The following is a 4,412-nucleotide window of genomic DNA, read 5'->3' as shown; positions in this document are numbered from 1 at the left end:
ATTTTATAAAACATCTTTAATATACAACCTTTCTAATAAAAGACATAAAAAAAATTTTAATTATTCTGTTGGTTCTTATAGTTTCATAAAAATTTTAATTAGGTTTTTATATATATTTTTTTAATTGGGTTCCTGCACTAAATTTTTTTCAATTAGGTCCCTCTTAATAATAATTGGCTTAATTTTATAGGACCCAACTAAAAAAAATAATCCAAATAAAAGAAAAAAAGTGTAGGGACCCAACTAAAAAAAATTAGTGCAAGGACTCAATCAAAAGAAAAAAAAAGTATAGAGACCTAATTAAAAATTTCGCAAAACTATAAGGACCAATAGAGTAATTAAACCATTTTTTATTTCAAAAAAAATATCAACCATTCACAAAAAAAAAAACACAAAAAATATCTACTTAGTTTTTAAAACTATCAAAACTTAAGAATGAACATTTCTCTTTTTTTAAACCATCTTTGCAAAAAAAAAAAAAAATCAAAATTCAATGTCTTTATTGTGAAATTAAGATGAATATATAGAAATGCACTAGAAATTTATAAGAGAGTGTAATGGAATTTTGTTGAGTAAATACTTATTTTGGCCCCTAAAATTTTAATTTGGCCTCAATTTCGATCTAAAAATTTCAATTTACCCAATTGAGACCCTAAATATTAAATCGTAACTCATGTTTGTCCTTAGAGTGATTTTCATTAACGGAATGCTAACGTGGCATGTTAAGTTGCCAAGTCAGATAATCAAAATGGTGTCGTTTTAGATCTGTGCCCAATTTTTACGTAATACGATGTCGTTTGAGGGTTAAAAACGTTTGGTTTATGTAAACCTCGTAAAATTAACGAATAATTAGTCACTAAATTAAATTTTAATAAAAAAAATTAGAAATATAAATTTTATAATTTAATCAGATAGAACTAATTAAAATAAAAATTTTGACACTAATTTTAAAAAATTTGATCCAAAATTAAATCGAACAGACCAAACCGTTCAAAGCAGACCCAAGCCGGACCCATAGGTCCAACCAACCCACTTAACTTAATGAGCTTCAGCTCATTCTCTCTCCCTCCTCATGCAAACATGCTGAAGCTCAGCTAAAAAGGGGAAAGAACACTCTCCAATTACAAACCCTCACTCGAATCTTTGATTCCACATCACTTTTCACTCCGAACTCTGATCGCCGCACCGTTTGTGGCAACGCGTTCGCAGCGTCGAGCTTTACAAAGCTCGGTATTTGATTAGGTAAGGAAGTCATGTTTTCATTTTCAATTCCTCCTCCCCCAATTTCAAAAATTTTATGTTTTAGGTGTTGGGATTTTGGTCAATTTTGATGTTTTAGAGTCAATTTAACTTGAGGAATTAGCGGGCTTTTGTTTGATTAAGGCACATACAAGGTCAGAATCCTTAAACCCTAGTGAATCATATAATTAATTGTGATTGAAAATTGAGTTTATATGTATGGATATGATAAAATGTGTTAGGTAGTTTATAAGTGGATTTGGAACACAATTGAAAAGATTGGAAGCTTGAATAGGAGCTTTGGATGCTGAATTTTGATAGTGGAGACTTGGACCTTGCCTAATTGAGTTGTCTTTGGGTTATACGAGGAAATTGGGTAAGGGATGATTTTGGTTTCTCGTATAAAAAATATAATATGTCGTGAAACTTAGGCTAGACGGGTTAAGATAAGTTTAATTATATGTTTGTTGCATGTTTGGTAGTTTTGGTTAATGTCATGTGTGTCGAGTTGTATGTGGATAAATGAGAGTGATGTTGGATGATATGAATGTGGTGGATGGTTGATTAGGTAATGTGTTGAATGAATAATGATGCTATGTTAATGGGTAAGTTTGAGACTATGTTGATTTTTGAATTCTTGGAGTTGAAATTGAGGCATATGTATGTTAATGAGTAATGGAATGATTGAGAAGAATTGGGATTAAATTTAGTTTGTTTGAGGTTGGTTTGAAAATTTGAGATTTTTTATTTGAGTTGAAAATGTGGTAAAAATAGAGGTTTGGTGTTTTAGATGAAAAACTTGATTTTTAATGAACTTCGGCGGTCCATAACTAGAGCCTCAAATTTTGGATAGGAATGAAATTTATTTCAAATCAAAGATAGTTTTACAAGATTTAAAACAGTATAAATTTTGTGCAAAAATTGAATTTTCTTAAGTTACAGCAAAAACTAGAACTTTTGGTTTTTGTACGTACGCACACTTATGTGCGCATGCACCGAACAGGAGCTGTGTTTTGGCTCGTGCGTATGCATGAGCGGTGTGCGCATGAACACCTTGTGGTTTTCAAAAAACGTGCGTACGCACACTATGGTGCGTACGCACATACATGGACATGCTTGCTGTTGAGTGTGTCCGCACACCCTGGAGCGTACGCACACCTTTAAAAATTTGTACAAGTGTGCACAAATTTGTACAAGTGTGCGTATGCACACACCCTGTTTTTAGCAACTTATATTTTATGATTTAAAATATGGTTTGGAACCTCTGAGCCTCTATTGTTACCCCCTAGGACCATAGAATTGAGTTATAGTAGTAACGAAGGGGCTTGAACTAGGGAGGTGAAGTAACTTAGAGGTGAAGTAAGCTTGAAATGTGATGACTTATATATGAGAAGTGCAAAGATATGACGTATATGTGATATTTATGGCTATAATGAATGATTATGAAATGATTATGAATGAATATGAATGAGAATGAGGCTTATGCACTTCTTTTATCTGAGATACGAGTTTCCCTGAGTAAAGAGTAGTGGCTTGCCACCACGTGCTCCAAGTTGAGACTCGATACTCTGTTGACCGTACGTCGCAAGGGTGACCGGGCACTTATAAATCCCCTGGAAGGTTCCCCCAATAAGCAGAATTTATTTTATGAATGAGAAAAAGCTATGCATAGACTCTTGAAGCTGCGCGTATGAGGGACTGTCCAGGGTTTAACAGCCGGACATGTCAGGTTGGCTTGATAACCGGATGAGACTCATCAGCCATAGGACAGGCATACATCATATGCATATGTTTTCTTTGCTTGTTTGTGCATTAATTGGGATTGCCTTTGTGAATTAGTATATCTAATAGATACATTTGCTACTTGCATTACTTATACTCTAATTGTGTTTTGCTATTGTCTGTTTGTTTGTCTGTGTGGTTCTACCGGAGTTGGAGGATTGGAGGAAAGGTAGAGGATTGAGGGTTTTAGTTAGGTTTTGGTTAAGTTAAAAACCTTAGAGAACCACCCTGTTTATGGTTTTCCGTTTTAAATCTTTAAGTTTTATAATCTAAGTGTCAGAGTTCTAGGATTGCCTCTGGCTTTCCCGGGACCTTATATCTTATGTATGCGGCACCATTACCATGCTAAGAACCTCCGATTCTCATTTCATACGAATATTTGTGTTTTTCAGATGCAGGTCGAGAGGCACCTCACTAGGCGTCTGAAGTTCTTGCAGCAAAGTGAGTCTTTTGGGATATTATGTTTTGTTCTGCTTAGACATGTCTATATGTATAGAACTCTCCTTATGTGTATATTCTACTTTTGCACCTCATAGAGGTTTTATGGAGAACTAGGATTTCTTTTGTGTATTTTGGGACTCGGACCTTTATATGTATGTATGTAAATATTCTCCGGCCAGCCTTAGCTTCGCAGGCTGAGTTTGGAGCTTGATTATTTTGTATCCTTAACCTTCTACTCTCTTATTTTACGATTTTGCTTTACCTATCCTTCAAGACTCCTTGTATATTATATTCTTTCAATTATTATACATATGTATATTTTATTCTAGAGGTCATAGTACCATACCACCTCTATTTTATGACTTAAGCGTAAAGTTCTGTGTGGTAGGGTGTTACAGTCTACACAATGATGACCAAACAAACTAAACTTGACTCTTCTTCTCGCTGCGTGACTTTGACAAAGAGGCTCCTCACCTGGCTTTGCCTCCCAAGGGAATGCTCTGTCCAAACCAAGCGCTACTTCATCCGCAGCGCTCAGCTCCTCGCTAAAGCCCGAATCACCAAGAAGAACCAATCTTCCAGCTTTAATTCTCTCGCAAACGAAGCCCTAGCTGAAGCAGATCAGCAATCGTGCTCAATCCAAGGGTTGCAGCTTCGTGCCTACTCAAAGTAATGATCCTCAATCTGCAAGGGTCCCGGACCTCGGCGCTTGATGCAATCGATGCGGCGCTGTCGCCGATGGCAAGAAAATTTCTAAAGAGAGGGGCGACACACTGGTAAAGCGGGCGGAGCTGAAGATGGCAGTAAGCGAGCAAGACGAAGGCTAAGCTGACATGGCGGTTGCCAATTTGACCAATTGGTGAAGCTGAATCTATGAGTGGCAAAGCGGGCTGGCCTGCCCCGCCCCGCCAAACTAATAAAGGGCAAACTGGCAGGTTGGCGGGCCGGGC

Source organism: Arachis ipaensis, chromosome B10, assembly GCF_000816755.2.
Source record: "Arachis ipaensis cultivar K30076 chromosome B10, Araip1.1, whole genome shotgun sequence".
NCBI classification, from domain to species: domain Eukaryota; kingdom Viridiplantae; phylum Streptophyta; class Magnoliopsida; order Fabales; family Fabaceae; genus Arachis; species Arachis ipaensis.
The sequence above is the reverse complement of the archived record's forward strand: the minus strand, read 5'-3'. Positions refer to the sequence as shown.